The following is a 14,574-nucleotide window of genomic DNA, read 5'->3' on the forward strand; positions in this document are numbered from 1 at the left end:
AAATTTTCGAACATCCTGCCCGCTCAGAAGGTTGGCCTGCTGCTATTCCCCATCCATATTCCCGCCCCTGCCCGTGGGTTTTTCGCCTGAAAATCCGCTTCCACCCAGGAGCAGATGTGTAAACACCCTTAGAATAAAAATGTCAATCTTTGAGTTATTAGAAAATGAAAATATGTGAAATTTTCACATCGAGAGTCATCATTGCGGAGGCTAAGTCAGTGAAAGTGGTGAGTTTACTGCTGCTTTGTGGACTTTGACAGTGTCTGGCGGATACACCTTTTCAAATGAGTCCAAGAATTGACCTTCCCGTGAAGGATGGAAGGGGAGCATGGTTAGTTAGTACGAAAGGTACGATACGGTACGGTACGATAAAATACGGTACTAATTGGTACCTTAAAATTTTTTGAGGTGCGGTACGATATTAGTACGTTAAAAAAAAATACTTCCTAAACTAAAAAATTGTAGACAAGAAGTTACAAAATAGTAGAACCATGAACATAATGTCATCATGCCATTAGAGTACAAAATTGCTACAAAAGGATAGGCCAAAAACTATATCATCATGAAGGCGGTGATTGGAGCTCGAGGATCCCCGCCTCACATATGTGCGAAGGCCACCCTTTGCCGATACGAGAGCTAATTAAAGGAGTTACTTTCTGCCCCCCTCACTCCGGATCCTTCTGCTTAAACCAATCCGTGTCCATTAAACATGTTTCGCGTCCGCATCCATAAAGTAAAGTATCCAATTTTAAGGGAAAGGGAGCAGCCAATATGCTTCAACATTCGAAGATAGAAGGCGGAGGCCTATGAACTCCAATTGCTCGGCCCCGTCCATGCTGACTCCTGGTGCTGCGAGTATCTGCTGCCACAAGCTCACTATAGAGCTCCATGAAAAGTTAGAGTCTGTACAGTGTACACAAAACATAAAAGTTATGAGTCATGACAAGTTAGAGTCTAGACTTGTCACTTACCTGCGTGGGACTACCCATACTAAGAATGCCCTGCATCATGCGCAAGTTAGTGCGGCAGTAGACGAACCGCTCTAACTGTCGTGTGCTTAGTCGATTGCGTATCCTCGTGTGTATGAGAGAATAGGAACTCCAGTTCCTCTCACATGCACCCGTAGAACAATCCTGGGCTAGGACCCTTAAGGCTATGGGTTGGAGATGCTCTAGTCCATACCCAAAATTGTCCCACCAAAAAAGGGGCTTCACAAGTGACTCCCTCCTCCAGCAAGTGGGAGACGAAAAGGAGGTTTGACCTCGTTGATCAACATAGCAGCCCAACTCCTCTAGAAAGGCATTGTGCTCATCAACTGGCACAGCTCGAAGCATATATGCATCCCGATCTTGTCGAAGCTCCCTATCGGTGCAAACTACTGGAGACTTGTAGGCTGGATGTACCAATGCTGCAAACCCGTGGATTGGTTTGTGCATCCACCTCCATCTCTTCTGTGCAATCTCCATGATTTGTGCTCGCTCGTCAAATGTAATGTCTGTGCAAGCCTCCAACTCCACAAGGGCAGCTCTAAAGAAGTGGACAAGAAGGCCCATGGTGGACCCCTCGCAATTCGTCATCCGCAAGAGCCTATAGAATGGAGTCATAGCAATGACAATTGCTCGGACTCTAGTCCAAAATCTCTCCTGTAGGCAAAAGCGTTGCATGGCTTTGGCCTCTTCAGTGACGTGCTCATCCCATTCGTTCCACATGGTGGAAACAACTGTCTGGCGAAGGGCGGGCCTCACATCGTATAGACGCTCCAAAACCAGCCACATGTAGGCAAAGCGGGTGGCCGATGGCTTCTTCAAGTCAAGCCTGCTATGCTCACGAAACATAGCAAGCACCTTCACCTTTAGCATGAAGAAGTTGACAATAGATGTAGCTTGTTGCACAATCCTCTTCACCCACCCGAGCTTCGCCACATCCTCCATGAGTAAGTCAATGCAATGACTCGCACATGGAGTCCACACAATGGTGGGGAATTCCTCCTCAAGCAAGCCGCCCATGCGTCGACAATTTGATGCATTGTCGGTGATGACTTGCACCACGTTTTGAGCCCCAACCTACATGGTAGATAAATCATATGAGTTGAGGGCTTTGCACAAATGACAAAATCAGCCACACTTAAGTAAAATAATGCTTACCTCTATGATCGCTTGCCTAATATGGCGGTAGATGAAACTCCCGGTAGTCTTTCTCCCCCTTCTCCCGGTGTCAACCGCACGCAAGAAGTATGTGCCAAGCGGGCAAGACACAAGGATGTTGATAATGCCACGCTTCCTTTGATCACTGCATCCATTTGTGAGAATAGAACATCCATACTTCGTCCATGCGGCTCGAATCGGGTCAAGGGCTCGATCAATTCTCTCCTTCTCTTCATCAATCTTCCTCGTGTGCATAGCCGTGTAAGAGACCCCCGTCCACCCCTCACATGGGCCCACATTCGCAATCGTCGTCACCATCTTCTTCCATTGCTCCTTTTGGAGTACATTGAAGGCAAGATTGCATTCAATAATGGTGCGAGCAATCTCTATCTCCGCAAGGCGTTGCCGCTCCTTAAGGAATGCAACCGAACTCTCACACTACCTGTGACTTGGTGGAGAGAGGGTTGCACTCCTTCACGCTCCACCACCCTTTGCCTTTTGCCCGGTGCGGAGGCGGACCGTGCATCCGTGGAAGTGGCAGTGGAGGATACACCACTGAAAGAGCCGGTGGCCGCTTCATCATGTGCCGATGGTGGTGCTGGTGGTGGTGCCGGTGCGTGTGTTGATGATGCTCCTCTACTTGAATTTGAGCCGCCGCTCATCTTCGAAATGTCATCGGCAATGCTTTGCGGAATCTCCTTGCATGGGGCAACTTGTCCCCCAATCTTTGAAAGGTGCTGGAGAAGCCTTGTTGTTCCACTGGTGTATGACTTGCCGCAATATCGGCATGTCCAATGATGGGAGTTGGACTTCTTGGTGTCCTTCTCCACATTGAGGCAATGCAAATCAAAAGCCTCATGCTTCTCCCGAGGCATGATGGATAAGAGAAGGGCTAAAGCGTGGAGTAGAGGAGAGAGCGTAGAGAAGACGAAGTATGGGAAGAGCTTGGAGGAAGAGAACTTGGAGTAGAGGCTCAAGTGGGATGGAAGGAGCTTGGAGGAGGGTGGAGGAGGGTGGAGGAGAGGCTTGGAGTAGAGGCTTGGTCCTTGAGGCTTGGAGTAGATGGAGGGTCGTGGAGGAGAGGCTTGGAGTAGATGGAGGAGAGGCTTGGTCCTTGAGGCTTTTATAGAAGGACTCAGGAGAGATGAAAGGAAAACAACCAAAAAAACAGGCAGAAAACGGCCAGAAAGATGGGCAGAAAACGGGTACTTCCAACGGGCAGAAACAGGCGAAATTCGTACCTGATCGTACGGATCCGCACAGTACGATTCGTACGTACGGCCAGATCCGTACGACGTACGGAACTAAGCATGATGGGGAGTCATGGCGCTGTATGAGTCAGTTACAGGGAGAGTGATAGCACAAGCCCCTTCCTCTGCTTCTGGCCGTGGAACCCCGATGACGATGAAATCAACAAGGTCATATGACTCCAGCACAGACTCCATCATAACCTTCCAGATGCCGTAATTGTTCCCGTCCAACTGACGGTCCACTGGGAACGTGGGGAGAGTCGGGATCTTCACTTGCTTCTCAGCCATCTCTAACAAATCTGCGATCGCGGGGATGTAACTGAAAAAGGGTGGGTGGGTGGGGAAAAAAAAGCTTAAACCTGCAAGTGGCTGTCCAGCACCTTAGCCCGCCTTCCTCTTGCAACTTCTCTTCCTGACCAGTCCAAAACAGTCCAATCAGCAACCTAGCTATCCCCCTCTTGCTCAGAAAACTCCCAAGATCTATCAAGAGCCTAGGGCTCTGATACCATGTCAAAATATGCAGCGGAAATGATAACCAAACTTGGGTCCACAAGAGCAAGTAGAATGCAGAAAATCAGCACCTAGGGAGAGTCTCCCTGGCTGCCTTGCTTTGTTCTCTGTTGTGTTTTCTTATGAGCAGAGAGGATCTTTTGTAGCCCTACGGGCATTTTTATATAACTAATGAAAAGATCTCTTCTCGGAAAAAAAAGTAGAATGCAGAAAATAGACAGCACAAGAGACACTGAGAGATAGGCGTGTAAACTCTTCTCTATACACAAGATCCCATACAAAACTGAATGATAAAGTGGTGAGGAGCATGGGGCCTATTTATATGCCCCATGGATGCAGTCGGCCAGCGCATGAGGGCTCTCCACGACTGCATCAAGCAGTCGGCCAGCAGAGAATATCTCCACGACTGTGTAAAACATGTCGGCCAGCCACCAGCACATCCACGACTGCAGCATAGGCAGCCGGCCAGCCACCAGGAGCACATGAGGTGCAGTCGGCCAGCACCATGGGCTCCTGCCAACATGTGGCATCCATCCACACCATGGAAAATGGGGAAAAAATATGGGGAGTGAGGAAAAATGATAAAACACCTATACAGGGCAACAGAGGCCCTGGTGTCTGATTAAGACAGGAGATGACTTCTAACAGGTGGAACTGGATGCAATAGAGAAGAACAAAACTTGGGAGTTGGTTTTGAGGCCGTATTCGGAGCAAGTCTGGATAGAAAACTGACAAGGGAAGGTCAGGAAAAAGAAAGAGAAGCCAATGAGGAATAAGGAAAAGTGAACACAGGGCAAAGTACGCCCACAAAGTTAGGAGCAGCAACCCTTAAGAGGAATATGACGTGTGGGAGATGTTAGAAGTCATCTCCTGTCTAGATTTATACACCAGGGCCTTTGTTGTGGGTGTGCCCGCCCTTATGAGGTGTTTTATCATTTTTCCCCACTCTCCGTATTTTTCCCCTATTTTTTCCCATTTTTCTGAGGCTTGGGAGGGCTGCCAGGTGATGCCAGGAGCACTCTGAAGCTGGCCGACTGCATCTGTAGCAGTCGTGGGCTGTCTGAGTGCTGGCCGACTTGTTCTGTGCAGACATGGGGCACCAGATGCTGGCCGACTGCTGTTTTTCAGCAGTCGTGGGTTTTGTCCAGTCGTGGGCCTCTTCCAGTGCTGGCCGACTGCCCTCTAGGGGAGTATATATAGCTCCTCAGCCCCCATACCTCATTTGTATCATATTCGGGATCTTCTTGTGTATATCAGAGCAGAGTTACACGCCTACATCTCTCTCTTTTTGTGCTGTTTTTTCTGCCTGCGTTTTTGCTCTTGTGTTCCCAGATTTGGTCATCATCTCCGCTGCATATTCTGACATGGTATCAGAGCCTAGGCTCTAGATAGGTCTTGGGATTTGTGTGAGCAAGAGGGGGCTGTTTTGTGGCTGATTGGTGGACTGTTTTGGACTGTTCGGGAAGAGGAGAAGCAAGAGGAAGGCGGGCTGATTTGCTGGACAGCCACTTGCAGGTATCAGTTCTTCTTTGTTCCCACCCACCCACCCTTTTCAGAGTACATCCCCGCTATGGCAGATCTGTTAGAGATGGCCGAGAGACATGTGAAGATCCCGACACTCCCCACGTTCCCGGTGGACCGTCAGTTGGACGGGAGCAACTACGGCATATGGAAGGTGATGATGGAATCCGTTCTGGAGTCCTACGATCTCGCCGATTTCGTCGTTGTTGGGATTCCACGGCCGGAAGTAGAGGAAGGGGAGTTACCGTCAACCCGAAAGGACCGGGAGGCCCAGACACAGATGTGGGATCGTGTCAACGCCAGGGTCCGTTCGTTTATTTTCCTCAACTGCACACCACAGGTAATTAATCATATAAAGCATATGACGCTGGCCAGAGGTATTTGGCAGCATTTGGCCTCACTTTACAACAGGGTATCGCCCATGAAGAGGATTTCCTTGGAAGTACAGATGCGGGTTATGAGCCCTGCAAAGTCGTCGACGATGCGGGAGCATATTAACAAGCTGCAGGCTCTTCAGCAGGAGGTTCTTCAGGCTGGGAAGGAGATATCGTCAGAGGACATGGCCATCACGTTGCTGTCACATTTGCCCTCTTCGTACTCAGCATTCTACTCGTCGTTGATTACCAGTGGCAGGCTCAGCACCATCACGTGGGAGGAGCTTGTGCCCATGGTCTTGGACCAGGAGGAACGATTCACGAACCCTCCTCAGGGTGGAGGTTCGGAGGCCTTTACTGGCCAACGGTCGAAAGGCCGTAACTCGGGCAAGGGGAAGGCTTCATCGGAGAAGTCTTCTGAGAAGATGTCCGACGCTGACCGCGAGAAACTAAAGGCAGAGAGGACCTGTAATGATTGTGGCGAGAAAGGCCACTATTGGAGGCAGTGTCCCAAGCGGAAGACCGAGAAGGGTGAAGACTCCTCAGCAATCACGAAGACTCCGGCTTTTGTGCACCTGGAGGTGATGGACACAGATGCTTCATTTTCTTCAGGCAGGGAGGAGATTGGAGGACTTTCCGCAACGGATACTCGGGAATGGATTCTCGATAGTGGTGCTTCCAGGCACACGACTCCTTCCCGTTCCGGTTTACAGGATCTCTGCAGGCTTTCTGGTCATATTCTTACTGGGGATACGTCCACTATCCCAGTTCACAGTGAGGGCAGGATGGAGATAGTTCCCGATGGCAGAGGGGGGAAGCATTCCTCCCAGGTATTGTATGTTCCGGCACTTGGTTTTCATCTGTTGTCAGTGCATCAGGTTTGCAAGACTGGCGTACGGGTGGAGTTTGATGAGCATTTTGTTGCTCTCCGGGACAAAGCAACAGGCCAAGTGGTTTGGGAAGGTGGAGTGGAGAATGGAGTCTACAGGCTTTCAGCACTCTCTCTCCCAGGTCCTCAAGATTGTGATGAGTGGCAGTGTGGTAATAGCTACTCAGGTGTGGATACGCTGCAGGTACAGGCTTTCCGAGACCAGGTGGTGGATAGCTTACCAGTAGATGGCAGCAGTTGGCAGGAACTTTCCAGTACTGAGGTTGGTAGTTCTTGTGTTCGTGAGTCAGAGGAAGCTGAACAGGTCACTTATGCTCTGATGTCTCGTCGTGTTCGGGACATAGAACTTCCAGTAGTTGAGGATGTTCTTTCCACGGGGACCTTTCGGAAAGCTAGGCAGGTGGCAGGTGCTTACTTGCAGAAGGAGGTGGTTTCTCCAGGCTTTGTGGTTCCGGATTCAGAGGGGGTGGTTGACAGGTTTCAGAAGGCCTTGCGTGGTCTTCAGAAGGTTTCCAGGACTTGCTTGTGCACCGTAACAGGTGTTGATCCTTGTGAGCAGTGTGATGTCTCTGTGATTCAGAAGCTGTATGGTTCATGGATCTGGTTGATGGACACCGGATTGGACGGGAGCTTCCTGATGAGGCAGTTGAGCTCTTGGTTGCAGATGTCTCTTTGTGAGGCAGGATTGCGTTTCCTGTGGTTTCTGCGGCATGCGAAGGATCATGGACTCTTGTACACAGGAGGGGGATTGTTGGATGGAGTCCGACTCCGCGGTTGGAGTGACTCAGTTTGGGGAGGAGATTCGGACACGAGGGGATCTACTTATGGCCCAGGAGCAGTTTTACGGAGCAGGAGGAGGTTACATTGCAGGTTTGGGCTTCCACTGGAGGAACCCATGGTCATCCAGAGGCACTTTGTTCGTGAACAGATTGTTGCTGATGACATCTTGCTGGAGTTCTGTTCGACGGAGGACAGTACAGTGGACCTCTTCACGAAGTCGCTCTCAGGATTTGCTCAGGCGGCACCCCAGCTCCCAGTGGTTGGTTACACAGCCAGGAGCTGAGAGGGGGTGTTAGAAGTCATCTCCTGTCTAGATTTATACACCAGGGCCTTTGTTGTGGGTGTGCCCGCCCTTATGAGGTGTTTTATCATTTTTCCCCACTCTCCGTATTTTTCCCCTATTTTTTCCCATTTTTCTGAGGCTTGGGAGGGCTGCCAGGTGATGCCAGGAGCACTCTGAAGCTGGCCGACTGCATCTGTAGCAGTCGTGGGCTGTCTGAGTGCTGGCCGACTTGTTCTGTGCAGACATGGGGCACCAGATGCTGGCCGACTGCTGTTTTTCAGCAGTCGTGGGTTTTGTCCAGTCGTGGGCCTCTTCCAGTGCTGGCCGACTGCCCTCTAGGGGAGTATATATAGCTCCTCAGCCCCCATACCTCATTTGTATCATATTCGGGATCTTCTTGTGTATATCAGAGCAGAGTTACACGCCTACATCTCTCTCTTTTTGTGCTGTTTTTTCTGCCTGCGTTTTTGCTCTTGTGTTCCCAGATTTGGTCATCATCTCCGCTGCATATTCTGACAGGAGAATCTCAACAAAATGAAGCTAAACATAACATTGGATTAAATGTTTGATTTGATGATGCCCAACTACAAGCAAAAGATTCTCCAGACCATAGTGTCGAGTGAAAAGTTGGTGCAAATACCCGTTGAGGAAATGGAGAATCCAGCTACAGAATGTAGAAATGTGGAAACAATTCAGGACTATGACACAGCTGTTCTAAAAGTGACCATAAAAATAATAGGGTAGACGATGTCACGCGTCATTCTAGATGGAGGATTTGGAGTGAATATAATATCAGATAGCCTAGCAAAGAAGCTAGGAATTGCAAAAATGCAGCTTGCTCCATTGCAGATTAGAATGCCTAATCAAAGAAGGGTTCGGTGAGTTGGAATCATCAAGGGAGAGAAAATTGAAGTGACAGGATGTATATTCCGTATTTAAATGACTGAGATCGCGGGGTGCATATGCCATGCTGTTCGAAATACCGTGGCTTAGAAGTAGATGAATCAAATACAACTGGGAACTGACAGGATTACAATCTGGAAAGGAAAAAGAAGGTATGCATCTTGGTTTCAAGGAAGGACAAGTTAAGTTTAGCCACAGTCGCCCATTGCATGCAGAAGGTCTAAACTACTTGGAAGGGGTGGAAGATGACGATAAACAACATACCCTGAGAGAGAACTCGAACATGCTATCACTCTTCAAAGTAGACATAGAGCGGATTGTCCAGAACTACGATCCAAAAGTTCTAGTTACCCAACTTGAGGTGCTAATGACTGAATAAAGACAAGACAATCAAGATAGGATAACAGAGATACAGGCAGAGCAAGAGCAGGCCATGTTTGTTCTCAAGCATGAACATGACAAATTTAAGAGACATAATATCAGAGTGCAGGAAGATAAGCTTGAGGAGATAAACCTAGGAGATGATCAAGAGCCTAGAGTAGTCATAGTTAGTGCAAAATCGAGTAAAGAATTCAGAGAAAAACTCTTGGAGCTATCGAGATCCTACAAGGATGTATTTGCATGGAACTACTTTGACATGAAAGGAATTGATCCTATCTTCTATCCGTACAAGATCAATCTAAAGGAGGATGCAATTCCTATAAGGTAGAGGAGGTACAGGATTCAATCCTAACTACACCAAGCAGGTCAAGGAAGAGATAGATAATCTATTGAGAGTGGGATTCATCTATCCCATAGATAGAGAAGAATGGCTATCACCCATAGTCAATTGTCCCCAAGAAGAATGGAAAGCTTAGAATCTGTATAGACTACCAAAAATTGAATGCCTCCACAATATCAGATCCAGTTCCCCATACCATTCATATATTCTCTATGAGATACACTCATTTTTTAAGGGATTCAATAGTTACAGCCAAGTGTGCATGGATCCAGAGGATAAGGAGAAAACATCCTCTGTGAGATTGAATGGGGGGCTTCCGCCTTGAATGTGATGACCTTCGGGATGAAGAACGCTCCACACGTTCCAGAAAATGGTGCAAGAAATATTTTATAAATATTTGACCACCTTCATGAGGGTTTTCATAGATGATTTCAGTGTGTTTGGGAAAAAAGAAGACTAAATAAAGCACCTCATGATGTGTCTGAAAAAATGCAAAATGGCCAGACTGAGTCTCACCCTGCTAAGTGTGCCTTTGGGAGACTAGTCACAACAAGCGGAACCCTATTGGGGTACATATTGTGCCTTTGTGACTGGTTTCAAGCAGATCCCTATTGGGGTACAGTGTGCCTTTGCAACTGGTCACAAGTGGATCCCTATTGGGGTACATAGTGTTCCTTTGCGACTGGTCACAAGCAGATCCCTATTGGGGTATATAGTGTCCATAGAAGAACTAGTAGTGGACCTAAAAAAAGTGGAGATCATAGGAAATCTGCAACTGCCCAAGAATACCAAGGAGTTAGCTAGATTCTTGGGATTGATCAAGTGGCACAATAGGTTCATGAGGTTTTTGGCCAACATGGCAACACCCCTATATAGTCAGACCGTGAAGGATGTAGAATATGTCTAATCAAGAGCATGTCAGTAAGAATTCTTGAATCTAAAATGGATGTTGTCACCCGCACCAATTCTTCAACAACCAAATTTTAAGCTTGTGTTCCATGTGTTGGTGGATGCTTTCGACTTTGCCATAAGAAGTGATTTAATGCAAGAGTCACATGAAGTCTAGTTTTGACCGGTGTATTATGCAAGCAGAAGACTGTCTAAGCCAAAGACAAACTATTTCACTACAGAAAAAGGATCATTGGGAATGATCTACTCAATCAAAAAAATCAGGCATTATCTACTGGGTAATGTCTTTGAATTTCATGTGGACTACAAAGCACTCTTGTATCTAGTGAACAAGCTAGATCTAGCAGGAAAATTAGGCCGATGGATGTTGTTGCAAGAGTTTCAGTTCACCACCCATCAAGCACACCCTAGGAAACAAACATGCATTGGAAGATTTCGTGTCCAGACTGGAGTCACGAGAAACTGCTTATGGGGTGGAGGATGATTTCCTAGATGCTCACCTCTTCATCATAGATGGAGAGAGACCAAGTTGGTATGATGAGATTGTTCAATTCCTTTCCTACTTGTCTTTTTCGGAGTGCATGTCAAGAGATTAGAGGAAAAATATGACTCTCCGAAGCAAGTCATTCATGGTGGTGGCAGGGCAATTGTACAAGATGGGCATAGACCACAATCAAGGAAGCTACTTTCTCAATAAAGTGATCAAGAAGATGATAGAGCAATACATGATCATACACAAGAAATCAACAGTCTACTATACCCACAGGCTAATGTGGAATCCATGAATAGAATCCTGAAAGGACTTCTGGTCAAGATAGTCAATGAAAATAGGACAAATTGGGACACAAAACTACATTCTGCATTATGGGCATTCAGGGATAGCTTAAAAGAATGTGAAGACTTCTGCCATTCAACATGGTGTATGGGCTAGAATCAGTAGTGCCCATGAAATTTCTCACAAAAAGTCTTAGAATAGCCGTGGAAAAAAGATTCTCTCCAAAAGAATCATAAGTTCATAGAATCAAGCAACTTCTTTAATTGAGATTGTGGATAATTGAGATTGTGCAGAAAACAAGGAAGCTCCAAGTGGAGAGGAACACAAACTTTAAATCTTTAAGGATGGAGACACAATCTTGTTATTCTCCTCAAGAATGGGACCTCCCCCAAGAAAGCTGAAGATGAGGCCCATACAAAATCATCAGAAAATGGGAACGGGAACCTTCAAACTAGCAAGCCCCAATGGAGAAAGGTTAAACAAACTGGTGAACAGATATAGGCTAAAGCCTTATCATGGAAGGATGCCAGAAGAAGAAGAGACACAAGCAGGACAAGCGCGTCAAGAATTGGAAAGCATCCAAGGAGAATAATCTGAATGTTGTCAAGATTAGGAATGGGAATCAAGACAAGATTGTGGAAAGAGAAAGGGCAAAGCTGAAGATCTAAAAACAGAAACCATCAATGTAAATGTAATTTCAGCATGTGTAGAAAGCAAAAAGATAGCTGGCAATTGCATGGAGGTGGTAGGAAAATTGATGATGGCGCCAAGTAATAGTGTGCATGGATGGAAAAGAAAAGGTGTCACATCAATTTTTCCCCACCACTACTCGGCCATAAACAACCTTGTAACTTGTGCAATAGGCACTGATACACAATATTTAAAAATAATTTTAAAAAATCATGAAAACATCAAGCAATTATGGCTGTACCAAGGGGAGGCGTGTGCTAGGACAATGACTGGGAGGCACTGTAGTTTCTTGCTCAAATGCCTAAACGCCTAGCTAGCATGTTCCTATTGTGCAAAAGCTATATTTTTCTCTACTCTTTGCTTTTCTATGCTACCTACCCTCCCCTTTCTAAACTTTATTGTGATCCCTACCCTCTATCAGCCTTCTCTAGCTATCTATTGTGCAAAAGCTTTGTTCCCTACTCTTTGCTTTGTTGTAGTACCTACCCTCCCCTTGCTAAACTTTGTTATGATCCCTGCCCTGTATCACCCTACTCTAGCTATCTATTGCTTGGCATTATGGTGGATTTTGAGCACCTGTCATCCACCCTATACAAGGAAGCAGATAAACATACATTTGGCTAGAGAAGATGGGCTTGAAGGAGTTTGCAAAGCTGCACTGGGAGGAGCTCCAACATAACTTCAAGGTAGGAGAATAGCTAGAACATCTTTAGCATCCCAACCTCATCACACTCCCCTCAGGAGAGAAGAGGGAGTTCAACCCCTTTGTACGTGTTTGAGGTGTTCCGCTTGTTGCCGGTAGAAGGTGAAGTTAAAATAAGGCATACAGAAGATGATGGCCTCATCACAAAATTCAGCTTGTTGGAGGAAAAAGAAAAAGAGTACAAAATAACCAAAATTGTTGATGAGGAGAGGAATAAATAACTTGTGTTTAATAAGGGTATAAATGGAGGAGCAACTAGAACACAAGGCAATCAAAGAAGAAAAAATGGCCACTTTTTTGGTGGGAGTCATTTGGTTATCAAATGGCTCAGGTACAAAAAGTGGTTTTGAGAGTCTTGTCACAGGTGACTATTGAATATATAGTGTATACTCTAGTCTCTAGAGTCGTAACTACTAACTAGTTCTTACATTCTAATTTCTAACTCTCTTATTTTTCATAGGATTGCTCTTCGGGGGCATGTGAAAGGAACTGGAGTTCCTACTCGCTCATACACACAAAGATACGAAACCGTCTCAGCACCATGCAGTTAGAGCGGCTTGTATATTGCCGTGCTAACATGCGCATGGTGGAGAAGATGCATGACATGGAGATCTCCAAACAAGTAGAGATCTCCAGAGTTCAAAGTTGAACTCATTAATAATGATTTATAAATGCATGGCTAAAGTCTAATAATTTATAAATGTTTGAACTTTGCTTTCAAGTGAATGTCGACGAGTTCAAGTTGACAGTGGAGTGTCCACAAGGAGCGAGATCCAGATGAGGAGGCCATATATGCTGATCTCTATAAGGAGCTAGAGGAGATTGACCGTCGAGTTTCTCGTACTTGTAGAGGTCGTGTAGCTAGAGGTGGTACACGAGTAGGAGGTCGCGGATGCACTGTTCGGCGTCCGACTTCGACCTTGATGGCTACATATGTGAGGCTCAACTTCGAGGAGCACTTTAGCACCTGTTGTTGAAGAAGAGGATGCTCCTATTGCAGGCATCAGAGAGCCCAAGTACGATGATGAGGGCAATGTCCTTAGCGAGGGCAGTTTTGGGTTGGCCTTTGATGATGGAAGCACCTCTAGCAAGGGCATTCCTTCCCCTAGTGATTTCTCTGAGGAGGAGGACTAGAGTCTAGACTCTAGTCTCTAGAGTCTAGACTTTAGACATTTTTGTACTTAGTGTTGTGACTAGTCAGTGGTCACAACACACTTTTTTGTATTTCCTATTGTAGGCCGTGAGCCACGACTCTTATTTATGGCATGTTGAATGTTCAGTGTTCATGACTCAAGTTTTTGTACTAGTTTATGTCATATGACAAATTACAACTTCTCTAGACTTTGCATCTCTAAATATGTACAAATATCTTTTTTTCAAGTGTTTTTTAAAGCGGATCGTACCTCAATCGAACTTATTTTTCAAAATTTAAAAGTCCCGTACCGGTATCGTTTTTTCGTACCTTCGTTTTGTACCTGACAACTATGCTGTAAACACATGTAGAAGCACAAAATACAGCCAACAAAAGCATGCACCTTGATGCTTGGCAACCAAGCACAGGAGCAAGGCAGCCTGAAGAAGAAAACGCTGATGTGAGAAGCCTTCGGGAGAAAGAAAATGCAGCTATGATGAGAAACGTAGCCACTGTTTTGATCGCTAGAAAATGTAGCAGAGGGAACGATAAAAAATGCAAAGTAGAAGGCAGCCAGGTACCTAAGTGACTGATACCATGTTGGAGTATGCACAGGCGGAAGCATAGAAATGAAATGAAATGTTATATTAACGTCTTCAAAAGGCCATAATGACCTATGAGACCAAAAAGTTACATCATGGTGGATCTGATACAATGTCTGGATAAAAAACCAGAAAATGAAAAATAAAGATGATACTACGGGCACCTAGAAAATGAAACTGGAACTGGAAGGTAAACAGAAACCCTTATAGGGTGTGAATATAGTGAGGGGGGGGTACGCTATGGAGGTGAGTGGAGTACAGTGAGGGGATACAATATCATGTGGGACGGGGGGGTACACTATGGAGGTGCCTCCATCTCATAATATGTGCCGCATCGGACGCTGGCGGATCTCCTCAATATCCTCTGTGGTCAGCACCCCGACTGGGT

At 46.2% G+C, this 14,574-nt stretch overlaps 1 protein-coding gene across 2 annotated transcripts in view; it reads left to right on the top strand.

Moving 5' to 3' along the window:
• SCY2 (SecY protein transport family protein) overlaps positions 1 to 14,574 on the top strand; it is a 119,843-nt gene that overhangs the window by 569 nt on the left and 104,700 nt on the right. The window lies entirely within an intron of this gene.

This window comes from Cibotium barometz, chromosome 56, assembly GCF_041138505.1.
Source record: "Cibotium barometz isolate CiBa-2024 chromosome 56, ASM4113850v1, whole genome shotgun sequence".
NCBI lineage: Eukaryota > Viridiplantae > Streptophyta > Polypodiopsida > Cyatheales > Cibotiaceae > Cibotium > Cibotium barometz.